Raw genomic sequence first — 24,208 nt, forward strand, 5'->3', positions numbered from 1 at the left:
AGGCAAAACTGAAGAAAGAAAAAATCATGAGAAGAGATTGAAGCAAAAGGTTATGAAAAGATTCCTTTCCTACAGAAGTGGGACTCAGACAAAAATACTGAGTTTCAAATTTCCTTCACTATTTAAAAGAAATATAAATGGAATAGCAAAGCCATGCTCTGTCATGATCACTGGAGCCAGTTATAAAGAGGGTGGTATACAAAAATAGAGGTGTCCTCAAAGTTGAGTGTTACCATTCATGGTGTTCATCTGTGCTATGTGTCTGAACATATAGCTGAGGTGGTTTTGCATTAGCTCAGCTCACTTTGAACAAGCAGCACAAGCAGCAAGAGCAGATCAGCTGTACTAATATACACAGCTTTTGAGCAGAACTGATCTGTGGAGCAGAACACTGCCCTAACACAGACCATTTGCAGCACCCCTGTGAAATACATCTTTAGATTCAACAGGTACCTCGGAAGTGTAAATACACACTTCTTTGAATATCAAAATAAATACACAGTAGAGGGTCATAAGATAGAAAAATTATGCTATTTAGTAATTATTCTTTATTTAACTGCAAATTTTATTGCTCTTCTAACATAGGCGTTCTTTTGTCATACACTGGTAAAATTTAAATACGTATATACTATGCTTTAACAAATATTGGTAATAAGAATTCACCACAGAGGTGGCATGAAAAAGGGTCTCAGCTTATTATGCAGCAAATCCTGTGATATTGAGGACCTGCCTGTGCTCAGCCAGCAGCCATTTGCGTTTCAGCGCCGCTGCAGCGTTACACAATAGACATGCTCAGCACGTTCCCTAATGGACACTGTTACAGCTCTCCTCCCTTCAGCGCTCAAACTCCAGCTGGGCAGATGATTTTGACCAACCCCATGCCTCTGCCTTGTCACATCCACTCAAAAAAAGGCACAGCTACAGGAATACCTTCTACTGTTCCAGTGCCAGCACTGACAGATCGGGGTGCTCCAGGAGTTTCCAGGTTCAGTGAGGGAGCACATGAAAAACAGTGTGGAGCCCCAATACTTCAACAGTCAGATTATAGTCTTTGGACTTCAGCAACAAGACATTTAAAATTTATTGTATGATCTTGGTTCTTTGCATCAAATGACTTATAAAGAACCAATCAAAAGACTTTTGACTGATGGGCTTTTAAGTTTTTTTTTCCTTTTTCTGCTTCTCTTTTTTTTTTAAACATCGAAAGCATAAAAATGTCCAATAACAGCTTGTTTTTATCTTTTTAATAAATGCTGACATTAGAAAGAACATAATTAACCCAATTCTCTAATAAAATCTGTGCTGTGCATATTTTAAAGACTCCAAGTAAATATTTGGCACAGCCATTAGTAGTCATGTAAAGTTACAGACTGGCTTCTTTGGTAGCTCAAAACTCTGTTGCTATTTTTTACTAAAAAGCTGAAAGAAAATGATAGAAACTAAACAGCTAGGAAAATACCAGGAAACACATTATTTTCATCAGCAGAAATATCTGAGGAAGAATAAAACAGGCCCCTAAAAACAAAAAAAAAAATTGGTCAGCAGGAGCCAACATTCAATTGCCACCAATGAATTGAATGCAGCTCCATGGCATGACAGTAAAATCATGACTTCATTCAAGGCTTGGCCTCAAGTAGAGCCAAAATTAGTAAAAATATGTTTAAGTGCATCTTTCTCCCTAGAGAATAAAGTCAATAAAACTATTCGTACTGGAAAATATAAATTATTAATATGTACTGGAAGGCTCTGATGTTTTGAAATTGCTATCTTCAAAAATAGCTTTATGGCTATAATAATTCAAGCTTTCTATCTAGATCAAGGACAATGCACAACCAAAATATAATGCTACAATCTGCATTTTTCATGCACACCCAAGACAGTCCTAAGTATATATTCAAGTCCAGAAAAAAAACTACACAAAAATAGAAGATGTAAAATTGCTATTTATTTCTAGGATTTGCTTTTTGACTTTGCACCGTTCATGGTGTATCTATTCAACTCTGAAAAACAATATATTTATTTTTTTAAAAACTGGATAATTTTATAAATAATATTATTTCACAATTAAACACTGATGAGGGAAATTCACCAAAAAAAGACCCCTTAACATACACAACAAAATACTGAATGCAGGAAACAGTGAACTCATACAACACAACCGTGAAGTCTTCCTCTGCCACTGACATATATGTAAGGAATTGACCTAATCCTCTAAGAAGGACACAAGGTAAAAATAAGTTACTCAGCTATCAGCTAAAACTGAGAAGAATTTATTTTCAAATTTACAAAACGAAAAAAAAAAAGAAAAAAGAAAAAATCTGAGAAACAAATGGACCTTTAATATTTATGGATTTGTCTCTTCTGGATGGATTACCCAAGGCACAGTATGAGGGCTGCTTCACTGATGCTCTTCCCCAGAGTCATGGTGTTTAAGCTTTCCTCTATGTGGTTACTTTGATAATCAGGGTCTTAGCCACAGTGCAAATTGTTTTTTACTGGTGTGAACTAGCAATCTCTCCTTCCCATCTCACCACCCATTTGCACAATACCTGAAGAAGATTAGCTGCTTCTGCTTCAAGCTCAGCTGATATGAGCTAACAGGTTAAAAAAACTAATTAGGAAAATATGAAAGACGTATTGAACAATATGACAGGCACAGAGAAAGCATAACTGCACAAACCTAATTTCCTTACAAAATGAGTCAAAAAGATCAGCCACACTAATATTTCGAAGTCTCAGATTTAGTGACCATGGTCAATAGAATGAGACTTTTTATTTATGAAGAGAGACAAAATAAGCATTATCAATAAAGTAAAACGTTTCTCTGTAAGCCAGTAGTCTTCTCTGTATTTTCAATAACTGAAAACCTCAAAAATTACTTTAAAAGCATATATTCAATTACTGGCAAAATTTCCAATAGTAATTTCAAATTTGTGGCCAGCAAAAATTCCCCAGAGGTCCTTACTCACCTGTACATAAGCAACACAAAGGCACCCAAAGGAAGGGCCTGTGGTGCTAACACAACATGACAGTCCACAGTAAGACGGACCTGAAATTACATTCCCAGCTGTGTTAAAATTGAATGTCTCTTCACTTTTTTTTATGCTAAAGAAAATTTGGTTTATGCCTGTAGTGACTTGTATACTAATAAACATGTCTAAGAATTCTTTTCAGTTTGCTTTATAATTCAAAGCTGAAAACTTCCTTAGAAAGCTGACAGAAGAGCTGCAGGTCTAATAACAAGCATGTTCCCATGCAATTCCCAAGGCACTCTTGTCACTGAGACAATGATGAATAGGAGCAGAGCAGTGAGCCCATTGCCATCTCACTGCCTGACTTGTAAGCACCTTATGACCATTCAGCACCACTTCAGCCAGGGGAGTCTGCAGGGACAAAATTAATTATCTGCCCTACACTCTCCTGAAAGCACTGCTGTGAAGGTATGCAGCTTACACTTCCTACCTGAAGTGGGTTCCTTTTATTATTTGATGTATTTTGCTTTATTAAATCTCTGATCACTGTCTTTTCCAAAGGAGCAAAAAGGTTAATACTGTGCAATTTCCACTTTTCCATTTTATTAATGAAAGATGTTTGTTTAGAAGCAAGAGCAGGTGAGAAGCATAATAGTAAACAACTGAGCAATTCAATTGAAAGCTACAAAGTTAAACCTCTGGCTACTCTGAAAGTGAATTCTTCCATAAAGACCCTGGTACAACAAGACAGCAAAACAATGGCAACTCTGGGAATCAATTCCCCCCTGAGTCGTGGGATTTCCCTTTCTGCCCCTAAAAAAAAAATATTTAAAAGTCAAAATATTTGCTTGAGAATAGCCTGCTCAGCTGTCACAGTCTATGTTGGAAGTAAGCAGCGCTACCATTTGATTTCCACACTAAAAACAATTAACAAACACATTTTGTGGCTTTCAACAATTTTTGTTTACCCTATCACCCCCACACAAATGGCATTTACTAGAGATGGCTATCGCTTAGGAAGTGCAACTAACAACATCTGCAATCCAGCTTCCTTGTTAACACATTCATGATACATTTAAAGCAAAGCAGACACTGCTCAATAGTGACAAAGAACAAATTTTAAATCACTAAGAAGTTCATCATCAAATGTTCAGTAAGAAGTTCATCATATCCCTATTCCAAACACCCGACCTCCTCCGGCAGCAGCACCATGTCAGCCTATTCCACCATCCCAGGAGGAGCAGCCAGGCGCGCCTCAGGTGGGACAGGCCACGGGCACAGCGCGGCCCCGCTCACAGCAGCCCGGGGAGATGTGTTAGAGAGGGAAGCCTTGTTCCCAAGATGTGTTGGAGAGGGAAGCCTTGTTCCCAAGATGTGTTGGAGAGGGAAGCCCTGTTCCCGAGATGTGTTAGAGAAGGAGCCTTGTTCCCGAGCTGGGGTGCCCAGCAGGGCCTGGGGCCGCTCCGGCCCCGCCGCACACACAGCGCGGCCCCGCAGCCCGGGCTGGGCCTGCAGCCTCCATCCCCCCGGCAGCACGGACAAAATATCACCTCCGTATAGGCGTGCACAGAAATGATTTGCCAGAATTGAATAAATAAATGTAATGAAGGGGCAGCATGCTAATGAGAGCTACAAATACCACAGAGGCTTATTTACTCTGCAGCCTCCCACTACATAATGGTATCGCTGCTTGCATTTCCTCATCAGAATCCAACAAGCAGGCGAGAAGGAGAAGCTGCCATCGGTAAATGATGTTGTAGTTCCTGCCCGTATCGCTCAGAACGACTGATGAGGGTCAGGCTCCATACTCTGCAGCCCACATTTCCTACTTCACATTAGACAATGGAATAAATATGCAAATCCCTGCTGCTTATGAAGGAGCAGGATACAAACCAGCCCCAAAATCAATCAGGACTTCAAGTTATATATTCCATGAAATTATTTATGAAGTACTAAACAAAAGCCATGGATCTTTTCATCTGAAAGCAAATTGTCCAATGCATCTGGATGCTAGTTTTTAAGAAGTATCCTTGCTTATATTTTTGCATTTAAGCATAGAAAAGCCTTAAAAAAATCAAGCAGCTCCTCTTCCTTTTATCCTTAACTTTACAATATTTAAGTTGTCCAGTTACATATATTAAGTGAATTTTCCATCAAATTGTTATGCCAGTACAAGCTTTTACTCCTTTTCCCATCTTCCCTATTTTTTGTGGAAAAATTATTTGAAGTAATGGAAAACTGAAGAAGAGGTGCTAAAAATACAAACCTCTTTTTGTAGGGTGGCTGTAGAGACAGGGGAGCTGTAGGAAAGAATTAAATGCAAGTGTGGGAAAAGAAAAAGGCCACAATTTTCCAGTTTGTTGTCTTGGGTTTTTTTTGGGATCAATTATTCACATCTCCCATTTATCACAAGTTTCATTATGATACTGTATCCATATCTGTGAAGAGATGGAGAAATTAAAGGCATGCTATTTATCTCAGAGCTGTTTTAACCTAGTAAATATTTTCATCTTCTGTACATTTGTAGATGAGTCGTATCTGTCTTTTATCTACACTCAATCCCTGTTCCAGGGTCAAAAAAGCCTACAAAAGAGCAATGAAGCAACAGTGATCAAAACTCACTGGTAGGACTTTATGTGGTATCAGCATTCTAAAGATGTGATGTGTTTGGGGATATTTCATTCAGGAAAGGGCACATCCATAATCCATTTTTTCTCAGCATCATGTCTGGCTCAGAGCAAAAGCAAAAAGAGATACTGACAGACTGCATGTAAATTTATCTTTAAGACATCTTTACCAATGCAGCAATATATTACAGCTGCCTTTCTTCAGCCTGACTTTCCACCTGCATGTTCAAAGGGAAAACATCTCTAAACTTCAAGGTTCAGTTACTAGAAGTACATTTTAAGAGCAAGCAAAAGTTTTAGATGAGACAATCATTTGTTGCTATCTCAGCGAAAATATTTAAGCTTTGGAATTAAGTTTCCAAACATTTGCCACTGTGTACTCTAAACCATAACTTACAAGTCTTCAATTTATATTTAACTTAAACTTCATTTAGTCAACTACTGCATCTGTCTAAAGCAAGACATTTCACAATAAATGCAAATTCCTCTTTCTGGTAAACAATGGAGACCAAAACCTAGGATATACAGCAAACACTGCATCCTCAAACCAAAACATTGCACACCAGATTTGGGCTCCTCAGATTCAGAAATAAATTAAGACAGTGTAATTAACACAAAACTCCAGTAACACGAGAGATCAAAATCACATCTCTGTCTTCCAAATGCCTGATACGTACATAAAGATTTGGTTCTATTTATGATTCTAAAAGAGACTCAACAGCCACCATTCAAATCGCAGCATAAAATGTTTACATAATCACACTTTCAATAGAGTTTAGAGATGGGGTAAAGAAAAGTATGTCTTAAAATCACCATAGCTTGGTAGCAACACAGAACATATTTTGCTTCAGGAATTTGTTCTTTAAGCTTTCTTAAAAAACTTGACACTGGGAATGTTTTAGAATATGAAGAGCCTAATCCACAGAAAAAAAACCGTTTGTTTTATTGTTTCTTTCCCATATAAATAGACAAGACAGGCGTATTTCAAAGTTGTGATTCCATTGTAACAGTGGGAATGTTGTTCTGTAGAGACGCTTATTGTTATTTTACTGCACACTGTTAATTTCATCTCTGTATGCACTTACTGTAAGTACCTAACCAACTCTTAAATTTAAATTTAAAATCCACCATACTCATTTTAGACGAATATAGTAATTATATGATAATTGTATGACTGTATATTGCTGTATTTTCTCAATTTAAATTAACATAGAGTGACATGTTCAGTGTTATCGCATCCAATCGCATGGTACATACTGCAGGTGTTACTGCGATATTACCAGGGTTCTCTGTAAAATAAATTAATAGCTGCACAGAAGTACGGTGAAAAAGTACTTTTACATACCCTTTCTGATCTATTGTCTAAAACGCGAACAGGCCTGCGTTCTGAGATGCCAAGCTGTATCAGGATTGCAATATAAAATTACCTTTTATAGGAGAACCGTTTTTAAGCAGGGACTGCAAAGCACCTTCGCTTAGGTGTCAGCAATATGTGCCAATGGAAAATGATGCCCTGTAAGCCACAGCACATTTCCGACGGCCGAAGCGCGCGGGCCGCGCGGTCCCGGCCCCGCCCGCAGCGCAGGCAGCGGCGGAGGCAGCCGGGCCCCGCCCGGTCCCGGGTCCGGCCGCGCTGCCGCGGAGGGGCCGGAGCGGCCGCGGCTCCGCCGCCCGGCCCGCCGTACCTGCCCGCGCCCTCCGCGCGCCGCCGCCCCGCCCCCGCATTTGCATGGCCCGGCCCCGCCCCGCCGCGGGGCATGCTGGGCACGGCCCCCCGCCCCTCGCCCCGGGCCCGCCGCGCCGGGCGGCAGCGCCCGCGCCCCCCGCCCCGGACCGGGCCAGCGCCGCCCGCCCGCCCGGCGGTTCCCGGGGAGAGCCGCTGCCCCCGCCCCCGGCTCTGCAGCCGCAGCCCGGGCTCCCTTTCCCCTCTCCCTTTCTTTATTTCCCGAGGGCGGGCAGCGCGGGCTCCGCCGTGCCCGCACAAAGCGAACCGGCACGGACGGACCGCGAGCGCAGCGCGCCGGGCCCTGCGCCGCCCGCACGGCCACAGCCACAGCATAAACGGGCTGCTATAAAGCACACTTCTCCCTTGGAATCATAAGTGCACATGAAAAGAGCTACTGTTCTCTACATTTCGAGTTTTGTTTCTTTATTTCCCCAATCGTTTTTCAAGGGCTCCATCTCCTTCCTGCTAAAATACTCCCCAAAAATCAGCATATCCAATTTACGATCTTCAGCATTCAGAAAATAAAGAAAAAAAACCCCAAACCCAATACTGTAAAGAGATTTAAGGAATAAAACTTTTACATTGTTAATTTTTATATTATGCGAAATCACCGAGAATTTGCATGTCTATCCTCTTTAAGAAAAACACAGGCCACAGAAATCTTTAGGAGCAGTTTTCAAAAATCAAAATAATTATGAATAATTAACCAAGAACTACTATGAGAAATAATTACTTGCTCGAAAAATAATAACATCTTTTGCAATAACATTAGAGTGAAATGCATGCGGAGGGTTATAATGTATCACTCCCGAATGTCTACAATTACATTAAAAATAAGACAAAACACCAGTTCCAAAAATTTACAAGGAGAATGTGGAGGAAAAAAACCCATGTAAGTGCACTGTAAGATATGCTCTAATGTTCCATTATGTTTAACCAAACACAAACACTACAGATCTCCTACTGAGAAAGAATTAGTCTCGAATACATAGCAGAGTAATAGATTGTTGTTACTAAATATTTTATGATATTGGTAAATGATCCATCTAGCATAAATTTAATTTTACTTGCTATCCCATTTTTCATGCACAATTGAAGTTTGAATTGCATAGGAATAATGGTAAAAACATTTTTACAATGAATTTGATCACAGAACTTACACAATTTATTTAGCTTGGTATCAGACTGATGTGCATCCTTCCAATCCCGCCGTACAAAATGAAAAAACCCTGGCTTTATTAACAATAAAGAAATAGCAAAAAACCCATTTATATTTAAAACATTGAAGTGTGTGAAGAATCTATAAAAAAACTGACCTGTTCAAATTGTTGTTTTTCCAATCCATGCACTGTTTTTATTAATTAGGACCCAAACCAGATTGATCGTCATTTTATAACGTTTGACATATTCACTGTCTTCCCACTTCCAGCAGAATCTTCTTAAATTTCCCAGCACTGTGTTTTATTGCTGGTACCATATGCTTTATTGTTCAGCCACAAGAGCTTCACTCTGCACAAAGACTCATTACCTACTGCTTGCTGAGCAGCTTCGGGCTCACTGAGGCTGCCTGCGTGATCACATGGGAGTTTTGTCTGAGAAAGCCAGGCATGCCACTGATTTCACCGGCTATGGATATTTTTATCAGCTGAGGTCTACTATGAGGAAGGAATAACAAATTCTAAGGCTTCTTTAGTTCATTAAGACAGCAGTTGTTATGGAAATCCCCTGAACTTTTTTTTTTAATTATTATTATAATTCCCACTGTAACGCTGGTCCAAGAAGAAATTCAAGAGATTTGTTACAAGTAATTTTTTCTTGCGGGGAGTGGCACAAGCCATGCATTGTCTGCATCGCTCTGCACACAGTACACACTGAAATTAATATTCTGAAGAGGTAATATTTTGCCAACACTTAATCTGCCAGTGTTTATCCTTTATGTGGAGGACAAGCTTCCAAATGAAAAACTATACCTAAAAAACAGCCCCTTAATTTACATTTTTCTCATCGGTCAAGGGCATTATCGTGTAATCTTTGGTCTTAAAATGAGTTTTGCTGGCTTCACTGAGGCTACTCAGGTGAATAAGAATTGGCCATTTGGGCAGGGATTACTCTCAAATCCAAATGACAAATTATGTAATACAGTGAATCTCTTCCTGGTAATAGTTGGTGATGCTCTGGGGTTTGTTTACGTGTGTGTGCATGTGTGCATTTGGTTGGTTGACTTGGGTTTTTTTATTTATTTTAAACAAAAATTATTACTTTAAATAGCATTTTATAATGCTTAAAAACTTAATATTTACCTGAGTATTTCATATTAGAGTAAGTGAATATCTAGATTCAAATTACAAAGGCCCTTACAGAAAAAGATAAATATTAATTATTTTTTTCACTGATGCATTATCAGTATCAGGGTTCCATGCTGGAATATTTGGAGATAGCTTGATTCCTACTGCAGAGTGAATTCCCTGAGTATTCTAATTTAAAGCTAGCTTTCTACAAACAGCTAGTGATGATAAATGAACATCTCTCCTCCGCCCTGAAAACTCGTACCGAACACACAATTATCCATAATATTAACATTGCAAAGATGCAGCTATTCTACAAAACAGTCAATTATCTCTAGAATAATTCAGAGCATTTTGATAACATGAGATAGCAAAAGAAACTGTTTTCTCATTAACATTCCACAAATGAAATACCTCCTTATTCTATTTGAGATCTCTCTCATTAGAATAAATGACAGCTTGTAGCTCATGGTTGGCATTATTCTGGTCCTATCAAAGTCAGTGGAAGTTTTGCTGCTGATTTGCATGGAAGAAGGGACAAGCATGACTAACAGATTCATTCGCCTTACTGTGTCGTCATGCAAATCAATGACAAAACTCATTTCTTTATTGTTCTTGGCTCGGTTTGTATTATTATGGTTTTGTAACAGTTGATATGCAGTCTCTGTGATTACTCTGAATTATACAAGATGGTTAGCAAAGGATTCAGAATTACCTACAACTAAATCCAGTAATGAGTATCTTCTACACTCTCACATTCATTTCAGTTTTTTAAAAATGCCATTATCAAGAGTGAGTGTATTCTGAAGTGCTACCATTTTCATCTATCCAAAGACAAGGACTGAGCAGATGTTTTGTGGCTGAGAACCTTCCATGTCTCTTAGGCAGGAAACACTCTTGTGTGTACATTAATGAGAAGAAATGAAAGCAGACTAGAAAGATTGCTAACGAGCAGCTGGTTTAGCTAGAGCTATGCATATTTTTTCCCCTGGCGATACCACTGATGATGTCACAATGCTCATGTAGGAAGACATAAACAAAAGGCAGGCATTTTTGCTGCAGTGGCACTAGGAGAAAAAAGAAAACTCAAATGTTTGACAGATGGAAAGAACAAAAATTGGTCAGGAAAAGAGTACTATTGTCACATTTTTCTCTGTATGTTGTTATATACTATGGAACAGTCCTCAAATCCTGAAAGGTGGTTGGAGGAAAACATGTTCAAGGACATGATACAGTTAAACCAGTTAGCAGCAAAGAGTTGTTTCTGCAGGAGACAATAGCAGCAAGCAGTCTCCATGCTGAGAGGCACCCTCGGTTAATCACTTCTTCAAGGTTGGTGGGGGGAGGGAGGGAAGCTTCAATCCTCCATAGTGGAATTTTGAATTTCCTAAATATAACTTGACATTTTTAGGTAGCTAAATTATATTCCATCCCATCCCGTCATCTCTTCTCACAGAGTTACTAAATAGAAGGAAGTCTTTGTCAGAGCCTCATTGCTGAATTTCTGCCCAGACATACTATTGAGGAAGGGCATTTCTGCCACCACAAAAGGGATTATAGATCACCCAAGAGATTCACAGGAGCCAAAACCTAGGCCTCCCTTGTCACTCCACAGAAGGAAGAGGTTCAAATGAGACAATACTTCCTGATACCACTCCTGTAACAGCCAGGATTTCTTCAGGAGAATCCAAATTCACCTCCCCTTGAAACAACAGTGGGAGAATACAAATGCTTAGCAGTCTCTTCCACTCAGGGTCTCCCATGGCAGTCAAGGTAAGCAAGGGCTCTCTTTTCTTAAATAAAAGGTTCTTTGTGAATCCAAATGGAAACAAATCAAGAACCTTCTGACAATCTGTAAATATGGGTAAACTGTCAGATCCCACATCTACTTTGTAAGAAAATTAACAGGAACATTCTTATGCTATCTCATTTCACAGAAGCTACAGTAAAAGTGAACTGGTTAAGGAAATTTGGACTCTGAGTAATCACCATCATTAATAAGTAATGATTTTGTAAATCTTGGTTTATTCTACTCTATATGCATTTAGACTTGAGTACTTTTATAAAGGTTATATGCAATGAAATACGTATCTTGGACAGAATTTAAAAACAAATAAAAAACCCCAAACAAAAACCCAAAGACCCAAAATAACCCAAAATGAGCCATGTATCACAAACCAGACTAAGTCCATGATTTGAACTTCAAATTATTTCCACCTAATACAACTTCATTGGGTATCAAACTTAATCAGCTGTTCAGTATCCTGTATTATGGTTGGATGAATCACATAAGAATCAAACTTTTGGGAAGAGCACTGCTCAATTTCATGAAACAAAAAAGGGACAACTTGCACCACTCAGTGCCTTGTTATTCTAAAGGTTGGAATCCTGTACCTTGCAATAAAATGCAAGAGGTCTGGTTTCTTCAAGTACCCCAGAAATGTACTAAGTTCCATACCAGTTAAGTAAACAGGGGGTTATGCTGAAACTTTTACAGTCTTCTAGTGACAAAAAATATTTGAAGTCCAGGATTTAGAAAATGTATTCAGTGGACCATGCATGCTCTACTCCAGCTCTTACAAACAACATGGTTCATATGCCATGGCTTGTAATTTATGAGCTACAGCAGCAACAACAGCAGGTCTAAATGCCTCAGCACTGGCTTTCAGGCATGGAAATAGATGATTTGTGGTGGCTTCTTTGGTAAGATCTATAAACCTTGCCCATGCAAACTCCTCTAAATTGAATTCGGGATAAGGCATAGCTGAAAACTTCCCATGGAATTATGCCATTGCAGAAGTTCTACAGACTAAAAATGCTCACCTAAGGGAAAATAGTGTAATATTAATTAATGTAAAGCTACAGTCACTAACACTTGGGTAGGATAAGCTAAAGTATAAATTCTACATATTTCTTTCTAGACCAAATGTAATTTAATCAAATAAATTTCCTGTCCCTGGCCCCAAATGTCTAGCTTTCTCTAGATCAGTCACAGCTAAACAATCTTCAAGCAGTGTCACATTGACTGTTCATTTCCAAATACTAGGGCTTGACAGATTTCCATAGCCTGACATGACAGGAGGAATGACATTCTTTGGGTTCCTGAACTGCATAAATATGAAAATATTACTCATTCATAAATGGCATTCTCAACAAAGAAATACAACCATGTTTTGAAATAAGAGTCTAGTTAGTGAAATGAATGGAAATAGACAAAATCTATTTGAAAGGTGATATCCTCAGATCAACAGACAGGATGGAGAAAGCAGCTTACAAGTGAGGGGCAGGCCTGTGAGCAGCTGGTCTGATTTCTGCCACTCTAGCAATCCATCACCAAACTCCATACAGTGACTCCTGGCACCTCAGTGTAAGGCTACCATTGCTGTCCTTCACTCCTGCTTCTGGCACCCTTACCCTGCCATGCCAATTTAAAGGACACTATCTATAGTTTGCTTTTTTTCTGACTCTTAATATCTGCTTGACCAGAGGTAGCCTTTTAAATCATGGGGTAAAAAACTGGCACAGAGTAAAAATTAATTCCCTTTACACATACTGTGGCATATAGCACAGCATATCCCTTCCCAATGATTTTTAGCACAAGTCCTGAAAACCCTATTTTTAATTATACATTCTTGCTACATCTTACATAAGATACATTTTTCCAAGATAAAATTAACCTCTTCTAGGCTGATATCCCAGAGGAGAGCACACTTCCTTTCAGAAAACAGTGCTGAAAAATACTATGCTTTAGAAGAGTTACTGTACACAAACAAAAATATTCCTCTGCAATAAACAGAGTTTCTTTTTCTTTTCATAATCATTCTCAAAACTGATAGTTAGCTATCAAAATCAAAGAAATGCTAACTTTGGCAGGAAAACTACTGTAATGAGAGGTGTATAGCCAAGTAGCAAAAGAATCTCTTGACTGCTGTTTCTTTAGATGATGTGAATATTCAAAGCAAATAATAATGTAATGCTTGGTGCGGCCATCGTTCCAAATGAAGTAAGTTCTATTTGAAAGAGCAAAGTGGTCATTCTCTCAGAAAAAAGAAAAAAAAAGAGAGAAGACAGCAGATACTTGAAAAGAAATTGCCTGTGCTGTCTGGTATGGCTTCATAAGCTAGCTTTTCTCCATCCAGTTTCCATGACACCTCAGACATTCCAACACGATCCATGTTAGGGAGTAATTCAGAACTGCACAGTACACTTGATGTGGTTAGAAATTGTAAGACATGAGCAGAATAAACAAAGGTGCCTTTTGGTTTATAATTAACTGAAATACTTCTTACTCCATCCCTTTTCCTTGCTTGGTCACTAAGCACACCTTTTCTCATAGCATCATTTTCCAACTCAAAAATTTCACTTGGCTGTTGACCAAAAAAAGTTTCAAATAAAATAAATTAGGAGACATTTGAAGAAAGCATGATAGCTAGTATTTTCTGTCTGCATCTGTTTGGTTCTTCAAGTTCCATTTTATGTACCATAGTGAACCAAAAAGAAGTTTACTGAGTCAATGCAGTTGGAACAGGAAAAAAATCCAGATGGAAGCAGACTGTCTTTCCTTCCTGGACTAGTCATCTACAGACCTTCCCAAAGCACCACTGTTGCTAAACCAGAAACAGTTCCTCATTCCTTGTTTTCTCAGCTTCCACAGTGAAGCAGAAAGCACTTTAGTTTTTGTTTTCCACAGAAAGATGTATTTTTTATTGCTACAATCTTCAAATTTGTTCCCATCTATCATAAAAACAAGTATTTTGAGTGGAGACAGATGTGAAAATACACCAGAAACACAGACATATCTAAGCAGCAATGTAAAGAGGTTGTTGCATTTCACAGCAGTTAGTTTATGAAGCATTCCAACTTAAAGCACAAGACATTTTCAACTTAGAATAAAATACATAATGCTACATAGTGGACTTTCAATCTTTTCAATAGACAGGAAGATATCTAAAGTCTAAAATAAAATGTGCCTGCCTAGAATTGCTGAACATCAGCTTAGGATCTCATTCCACAGGAAGCGAATCTGCTACCAACACTTCTTCCCACCTTTGTACATCCCACATACAACACAATCATTTAAAGCTTGAAAAAACACTGCATTCTGAGTTGTAAGGTACTTTTTGCTGTTTCAAATAACCTTTAAAGAATAGAAGCTGATTCTACTTTAATAATTCTGTCCATTTCCATTTGGCCAGCATTGATTTCTTGTGTATGCAGGACAGCCTGAAAATAATTTTTATTTACTTCTTTGTTAGTCTACCAGCATCAGTGATAACATCAGCAAAGCAATGAGAACTTTATTGCTTACGCTGAGTTTTCTCTACCAGCACAACACAACACAATTCCTGTCCAGACCCACCTCCCCCAAATATTCCATGGCAGCAGCCTACATTAATAAAGTAAAAGTCTTTTGCAGGTAATTTCCCTTCTCCTACCCTAAAAACATGATTTGACTTGCCCTAACATTACTGTTGAAGAAATTAAATGAAAGATTTTTTCATATGCTTTAGCATCCAAAACAATTTTCCTAGCATATATATATATATATAATTTCCATCAAGTTAAAAGCTGAACTGCTGTACTTTTACAGCAATGTTTTTACTATGCCATTGCAACATTCTAAAGATTCAGAAAGTACATGAGCCAGCAGTATGCTTTCACAGCCCAGAAATCCAAGTGCACCCAAAGAGGGGTGGCCAGCAGGTCAAAGAGGTGATTCTGCTCCCCCACTGTCGGAAGAGTCCATCTGTGGAACTGAGGCCAGCTCTGGGTCCTCAGCACAGGAAAGACACAGACCTGTTAGGGCAGTCCTGAGAAGAGCCACAAAGATAATCAGAGGGCTGGAGGATATCTCCTGTGAGGACAGGCTGAGGGAGCTGGGGCTGTTCAGCCTGGAGATGAGATGACTTCAGGAAGATCTCATTGTGGCCATCCAGTACTTAAAAGGGGCTTTTGAAAAAGAGAGAGGGTCATTTTTCACATGATTGGATAGTGACAAGGCAAGGGGGACTGTTTTAAACTAGAACAGGGGAGATTTAGATTAGACATTAGGGAGAAATTCTTTAGTCAGAGGGTAGTGAGGCACTAGAACAGGCTGCCCAGAGAACTTGTGGATGTCCCCACCTTGGAAGTGTTCAAGGTCAGGCTGGATAGGGCTTTGAGCAATCTAAGTGGGTAACATCCCTGTCCATGGCAGAGGGCTTTGAATTAGATGATCTTTAAGGTCCCTTCCAACTCTTACTATGAAAATAAGCCAGTCCAATTCAGAAATATGCTTTCTAAGGAACACTGACTGGCATTTCTTTCATATAGGAAGAAGATGGATAGCAATATTTAAATATCCACATTCATATTAGCAAATCAGTAACAGCTCCAGGATGCTCTCGTATAACTTCAGAGACCAAAATGGACTGATTTTTAAATTGATAACACTGTTTTCAGCTGATGTTCAAAGTTCAAAACACTGTGCTTTTGGTCTCATTTTCCAAGAGCTTAAAGGGTTAAGTGTAGTAGCTACATGCCCTGAGATTGTGCAAGGATCAACATTTCTGCAACATGATCAAGTTTGGAAGTTCTTTTGTAGAAGCAGTTATGGAGTGACTGTTTTATCTAAGACTTCTACCTAAACGGGAAGAGAACCAAATAATGACTTTAATTAGAGCATTTTTATAGCTCAGATATCTTTCAAGATTTCAGCATTTCAGATACCATCATGATTTTTTTTTTTAATTAAACTGCTTGAAACCTATCAGCTGGAGAACTTAATGTTTCAGTTAGATTTTTTGTTCACAATATTAAGTAGACACACTTATCACCCTGACAGCAGTACAATACCCAAGGGTTGAGGATGTCAGACTACAGTCCCTAAAGACTGCAGCCTCTTGTGTTGGTGCACTTGCAGAGGAGGAATTTTTTTCCCCCTTTTAAAATCATTATTCAACATATTTTCCTGTGAACATCTTAAAAAATAAATTAGACTTTCAACCAGGATTACATTCAAATACTTTGCATTAGGATCATCAATTTATGGCACAGACAAAACCGCAGGGATGGCTGATATCACCTGATACAAAGTTGCATCATCTGACAGTTTCCTGTGTTGCAGAAAAGAAGCAATTACCAACTCAGTGTGTTTTTTGGCATCCCTGCAATGATTGTGACTTCTCAAAAGGATTAATTCTTTTGGCCTAACATCTTTAGGCACTGAGGATAATATTGTTTCCATCATAATATTTTCCCTTTCAGGAACATGAGGACCATGTTTATTTCTGCTATATTAAGTTGAGATAATACTAGACTTGTCAGATATTTAAAAATAGTGTAGTCAGTGTGTCTGTTTTGACCTTCCAGGTCACAGCAAAGGTGCAAGCTGACAGCACCAGCTGTCATTTACTGTTAACAGCCTTCTACCACATCAACAGCTCCAAGCTCATAGGGGAGCTCACTAGCTTTGTGACTGAAGAGCAGGAAGGCAAGATCCTTGGCTCTCTCTTTCCATCTTCTGGGGTGGACAGATTTCAGTGACACTAACACTGTTCTAGCTGCCAGCCTGGAATTGCTCTCCTGCCCTATGTCCACTTACATAGGCTCTAGGATACAGGATTGCAAATGCAGACTTCAGTCATTTAAGGTTTCAAGAAATACAAAGCTTTGCCGTGCCAAATGTTCTACTTTTTCAGATCAAAAGATATTCTCACTGCCCTGGATGTCTTGGATTGAGAGACAGGAGTGGCCCATTTACATTCAGGAGACATATTCTGAGTCATTTACAATGGCAATGAGTTCATAACTGTGCAGTGTGTATCCTGCAGTTTTTCTTATTATCTCCAGCACTGTGAGAATTCCTGAAAAGCTGTCACATTTAGCTTGCTACATACTTACAACAGCAAATTGGTACATGCTCTGTGCTGATCTTCCTACTCTTTTCTGTAGTTGCAAAATTGCAAACAACTCAAAAATTGCTTTATGATGATAATCACACAGGAACAGACCCAGATCAGCAACTGCCAGCCTTGTCGTGACATTCAGTGTGCCAAGCAATGACACAGGCAGTTTGTGGAGAACAGCAGTATCTTGAAGCAGACAAACTGAGATAAGTAGGAAAACCAAACCCTTTGAGGACATGAGAAAGGGGTCAGAGACACAAAAGCCTGCCTACTTTACTAGCTGTAAAAGCTAATCTAATTAAAAAATGCTAATTTCCCCACAAACCTCGCCTGATGCCTTAAATTAGTATACCACAATAATGACAGCATTTACAGCCTTAAAAGCTATATATAACCTGATATATAATCTTAGAAGCTAAGTATCTTAAATGTCAAGCAGGAAGCAGCACAGGATTCAAAGACATTGCAGAGAAAACAAAGAGCTACCACTTGTCATCTTGTAACAGTTATTTTTGCATGACAACTGACAATTTTATACACATAATGACTAGGGCAAGTTTTAAAAGAGATTTTTAAAAACAATAAATACATTTGCAGGAACTGCTCCAAAACATTTGAAACAGCATGGGATTCAAAAATTTTTAAAGTTACCAATATTAGTGAACCCTGACTGGTAAGTGGACAGGAAAAGACCAAAAACTTGCCTCTGTTTCAAGAGGCAGAGATAAAGAAGGCACATTTATGACACTAAAAAGTGATGCTAATGGGAATACAAATAGATGCATCAGCAAGTCAAAGTAACATCACTTTTAAAGAAATACTGAGATAAAGCAATACAGCAAGAATGCATTTTTTTTTAAGGTCAGGATTTTGTGATCTTGAGATGGAAATTGCAAAAAAGTTTGCATATGATTTTTCTCTTGCTTCACAGCTGAGTTCAGTCAACTGTGTTGGAGGAGAGACAAAGTACTTACTGGAAAACAATCTTACAGTAAAAATCTGAGAAGGATACATATGTTGTTAGCACAGACATTATACATAAGCTTTTTCTTTTTTTTAGATTAACCAGAAAAAGTACAGATGGGAATGAAAAGGCCACTAAAAATATAATTTTATAGAAAGTTGTAAGATATGGAAGGAACAAAGTGACTTTTCAAAAATAAACTGAATTAAAAGAAAAGAATAAAAGAAGCAAGAGTGGGAAAAAGCACAGGCAAACCAACATTTCAGAAGATGATATATAGTAAATTCTTGAAGATGAACTGTGAAATATGAGGCCAAAATGTTTATTTTACAATCTAAGAAATATATTTTTATCTAATAAATATGTGCTAAAAATAAGGTAAAGTAAATGAATGACAGAGAAAAATTAATTGAATGAGAATACCAGAAATACCACACTGTAGCACTGATGGCCAATTTATGCTAGGAACATTACTCTATCCATTAAAAAAGAAAAAGCAATAAAAAGGAATTCCCTTCTATCCCAATCCTCCAGCAAACGCAGCGTCAAAATTCACAAAGTGCACTGAGCAAGAAGTGCAGGATTTAAAAGATTTCACTCTGCTACAAAAAAAGCAGAGAATTTGGTGAAAATATACCAGTGACCTCAGACTACTGTCAATGGGTGTGGGAAATACCAAAACTCAAACACTAGACAAGCTGACAGCTGAGTCAAATACAACCTGAAGCAGAAATTAAAATTCCTGCCTGTCTGCACATCCATTGTTCTGTTTCACGCATACAAATAAGGTGAATCTGCCAGTGATATCCAACACTATGGTCTCTAGCCAACACCCAGTCCAAAACCCAGTCACCAGCCTAAGTCAAATCTTCAGAAAATAAATCCAAAAGCTGAGATGCCCACATAATAAATGTCAAATATAATGCAGAGGAATTTTTACTAGACAATTGGTAACCAATGAGGACTCTCAAGCCATAGCCAGGCTGCATACAATTGAGCAGTACAAAAAAAAAACTGGTAACAAACAGGATGCCAAACACTTATTAAACACTACACTACTCTTATTTTCAGTATACAGGTGTTATTAATACTTTAACTAATGGTTGTATTTCAGACCTTTTCTCTGGATTGCAAAAAGAAGAACCTGCTGAGCTGCTAGTGTTGGACTAGCAGTAGAGATGTGAAATCAGTTTGCATGACCAGTTGTATCCGGAAATCCATTTATAACGAGGATTTCTGTGGCACTTTGAGCAGTTTAACTGTTCCATACCTAGTGTCTCCATTTGAAAAATTAAATAACATTTTTAAAAAATTAATCTAGTATCTTATTGTTACCCATCCCTTAAGTGTGCTTTTAGTGGTTACAAGTAAAGGGTTTGCTTCAAGACCACCAGTTAGAGAGAACCTGTTTCATTAAACAAGTCAAAACAATTACAGAAAGAAAGTATTTTGCACTTTCAGCAATAATAGGTGGGGGGGGAAGGAAAATTTTAGTGTCAAGTCTGGAAATAAAAGTCTGATGTGAACTTCAGGATTCTATCTCTAAGTTAGATCAGTAAGTGGATGGGAAAGTACTGTTTCTTCTGATACAGGGTGATATCCTGACACTTGAATTTAAAAGACAAAATAAATTCCCCACATGGGAAAAATTTAAAGCATCTAGCAGTATTTTAGTACATATGAAGCAGTTAAAAGCCATTTATTTCTCCTCTCAAAGATAATCCCCGCTAATTGCTCTAGTTGTGGAAATACATTTTGTGGGAAAGGATAATGAAGCCTACTTGTCAAATTGCTCATGTCATTATTTCACTGCAGATTGCAAATACTATAGCCAGACCCATTCCCAGCATGCTGAATATCAGCCTACAGAAAAGGACCCTTGCATAAGCCACTCTGACCTTTCTTGCTAGTTTCTTCTGACCTTGCTGACCTCATTAGACTGGTATAAAGAAAATAAAGGAGCTGTTGGGTACTCTTGATGGATTAGAAATAACAAGAATGTGTCTAGGACTTACTTAAGTACTAAACCAGACCACTGAATTATAATGCTTTTCAAACAATCAAAAGGATAATAGGGATAGTGATGAAGAAATAGAGGTAGAAAGAAAGAGATTCTTAAAATATTGTGAATAGTATGCTTTTTGGAAATTGGTCATCAGCATCCTTAACTACTTATTCTGCTGCCATTTCACATGGTTGATTTTTTAAGGCCCCATTTGAGTGAGAACAAATATTAGAAACCAATGGTCCCAGCACAATCATTTTGATTAAGCATGAATCCAACTTAAGCACCTTGCTGAAAGAGGGCTTTAATCTCCTCTGGTCAGATGTATTTAATGAATTCTTCAAATTCCCAAAGGAAGGAAACTCTAGAGGATAGAATGCAAGTCTCTGAATTCCCTCTGTCGCATTTCAAACACTACATCAAACTATCAACAAAATCTGTGTCTTACCAGACAAAAGGGTGGAGATACTATCAAAGTGTTTATTCTTTACATAATACATACCTTCTCCAGTGGAATTACTTTGGGTTTTTAAACTGTCTCCCAGCCCTGAAATGGACAAGTCATGCATTTCTATAGCTTACATCATAAGAAGTACAAATCTACAAATTAATTTTGCTCTCTGCATAGTGAATTTTGTCATCCTCAGTAAATATTTATTTTTAGCTAATACTGGCACCTGAGCAAAACTCTCAGAAAGGAAACCACAGGCCACAACTTATAACACAAATCTCAAGTACTACAATATAAATTTTACAGCAATTGCAACATAGGACACATTTTTTTATCTTTTTATTCTGTATTTATAATTTCTAGGAAAAAAAGTGCTATGAGAGAATTTATACTCACAGAAATCATCCAAGCTCCTATATATTGCAATTGCTAACTGAAAGCTTTTGAATTTAACCACTGGAAAGTATTTATGGGAAGAGAAGAATTTTTTCTTTATATGCTTAACTACTCCTAAAAGAAGACACTAGCAGATAGGCTGACCTCAGCCAAAGGGTTCAGGCTTTATTATGCTATGCATTAAAATGCAGGCACCATCACATAAAATTAAATTATGTCCTTTTTAAAAATAAGACTATGCCATCATTTGTTCCTGAAACATCCTCTGTTCAGCTGTCCTGCAGTTTTATAGATCCTGACATGGGAAAACTGTTGCATTTGTGATAGTGGTGATTGTCTCCTTCAGAAATTTATAGCCTTTGGTAAATCTCTATGTCTCACATCTCTCCTGTGCCAAGCGCACAATCCAGCCCCAAGCCAGCAGCACTGGAGAGGCTGCAGACACTGCATTTGTGCAGGAACTCTCAGCAGGCTTCATCCCCAAGAGCTAAAATGTCTTAAAGCAGCCACGGGATCCAGATACCCTCATACTACACAGAGCTAAGTTAGATGACACAGTGGTTCAAAAACAACTTAATCAGGTTGCTAGCACAGATTTCACGGCTGCAGTATCAGGGCAGCTGTTCTAGCACAATTGGATTAGTGATTTATGCTGTCTCTCCACTCTGTCCATTTTAAAACAATGGATTGAGATTTGAACATGTAAATTTTTCATCCTCATCACTCTTCAGACCTTGTGAATGCAGAGTAATTTCAAGACCTGTAGGAGGATTTTGGTTCATTTTTTTGTTTGGGGGACTCTTTGTTTTGTTTTGGTGGTAATCTTTTTACCCCCTTTGTTGTTAGCTGGAGATTGTGGTGTAAAGATAAATGGTGGACAAGGACCTTGTGTTTGGATATTTAAAATAAACAAAAAGAAAAGCCCAACAAAAAACCAAATCAAAGCAGAATTGCAGTCCACTAGCAATTCCTTCCTCTTACATGTGATATGGGTAAAACGTGTTTCTTCAAAATTGTGTTGTCATCTTACACTTCTATCATTTGTCTGCCCTGTAGCGAAAGAGAAATTCAAGAATCCCATCTATATGAGGTTAAATTATTAATTTCCCACCTTGACCTTGTTTTGGAATATGCTTATTTCTGTGAATTAGCTACAGCAGTTAACCTACCATTTACAGAGCACATAGAGCAAAATTGCTCTTCACAAAACAAAGGTGAGCAAAAAAAGAAACCATGCCTTCTCTTTTATCATTTTATTTCTCCTATTATCTCATGTATTAGATAGGTTACTTATGTTCTTTACTAAATAAATCCCAGAAAAAGAAACCCTTTTCAACTAATCTCCTACACAGACCAGAAACCCAACTTTGAGTACCAGAGGGAGAAGTGGGGAGGGGGTGGGAACTCCTATCATTCCTCCACATCTCAAATCAGAACTATATGACAAATTGTCACACGTAGAACCACAAAAACCAGACAGGTTTAATGTCTGCATCATGGTTAACTCCTAAATCAAACAAACCCTTCAGAAGAAGGGCTACCTACAGTCATGCTTTCTGATTTTTCCTTCATCAGTATATGCAACATTTAAAAATAACATTCTAATAACAAACAAATAAAAGATAAATACCCATTTCCAGTATCCCAGTAAAGCTTACATGAAATTATGAATTAGTTAACCAAGAGAAGTTGCTATCATAGTTTTCTTGCTACCAAGCATTTAAAGTTACTTTGTGGCATTACTAAAATATTTTACTGATTACACAGACTTCTCTGAAGACATTTACTACTTGAGATGTGTTGGCCAGCTCTTTGTGGCTGAATAAATCATATCCCTTACTTCCAGTCTCTGGAAAAAATAAATCACACCATGATGTGACAATTAAAACAAAAGCTTTGAAAGCACCTCTTCAGATAACTTGGTGTTTCCCTCTCCAAAATTTTAAACAACAGATACTTTTGCAAGCAAGTGACAAAGGATGTAAATATACAATAATAATTTATTTACAAATACAGACAATAAGTTAGGAACATTTTACCTGCATAAATCTAATTTCACTGGAAGTTGCTGATGTATGCTGATCCAATAGGTTTCAGCATGAATTTTAAGCATTTTTAAACACAAAGGTGCAGCTAGAAAACTGGGTTTTTTTTTTAAACTTACGTTCTTCTAAAAGTGCTAATCAAAATCCCTGCAGAGATGTAAAATATAGCATCATGTTTTGTACCATCAAATGGTACAAAATGAAATTGGACTTGTGTAACTGTAGAGATATATGCACATGAATAGCTGCTACTGTACTACTGACCTTGTGATCTCAAAGAATGCCAGTTTCTCTCAGGAGATTTTTAGACCTCTGAAATCATGTTTTCAGTCTGTAGACATTTCCTTAATCTGTCCTTTAAAAAATGAAATTCATGTCTCATTACTGTTAAAATGATACCAACAAAGTCTTAGAATTTCTATCAAAAATTATGTGATGCCACGTGCAAACTCACAGAATAAAGAGAAAATTGTGTTTGTTTGCAATGAAGCCAGGTTACCATATTAGGGTGAAAAAATTCTGAAGAGCATATTTATATATAAAAAATAAATGATCATACAGCCAATATGCACATTTGATTTCTAGTACACATGAGGTACTTCTGCTCTGACACATCAGGGAGTCTGAAAACCTTCCTGAATTTCACTGAGCAGGGCAAAATTCAGTAATTGCAAGGACAATTAAACATTAATCCTGCTTACCATGGCATGTGACAGACTTGCCATCTGTTGAAGTCCTTAAAGTGAGGTTGGATATCTTTCTAAAATACGCTTTTGGATATAGTTTTTGGAAAAGCAAAACTAAAAACAAACTAACATTTAATCCATACTGCAAAACTGTGGTCATCATAT

At 38.0% G+C, this 24,208-nt stretch overlaps 1 protein-coding gene across 2 annotated transcripts in view; it reads right to left on the bottom strand.

Moving 5' to 3' along the window:
• The window catches only part of CSRNP3 (cysteine and serine rich nuclear protein 3), a 98,425-nt gene that overhangs the window by 33,109 nt on the left and 41,108 nt on the right, over window positions 1-24,208 (bottom strand). Inside the window, exon 1 of one of the 2 annotated variants that reach the window (XM_059475664.1) lies at window positions 8,642-8,820. The exons of the other annotated variant lie outside the window; for it this stretch is intronic. The gene's annotated coding sequence lies outside the window, so the exon portion shown is untranslated. Of the gene's footprint in view, window positions 1-8,641; window positions 8,821-24,208 lie in introns of those variants that run through there. 2 annotated transcript variants of the gene reach the window in all.

This window comes from Ammospiza nelsoni, chromosome 7 (genome assembly GCF_027579445.1).
Source record: "Ammospiza nelsoni isolate bAmmNel1 chromosome 7, bAmmNel1.pri, whole genome shotgun sequence".
NCBI lineage: Eukaryota > Metazoa > Chordata > Aves > Passeriformes > Passerellidae > Ammospiza > Ammospiza nelsoni.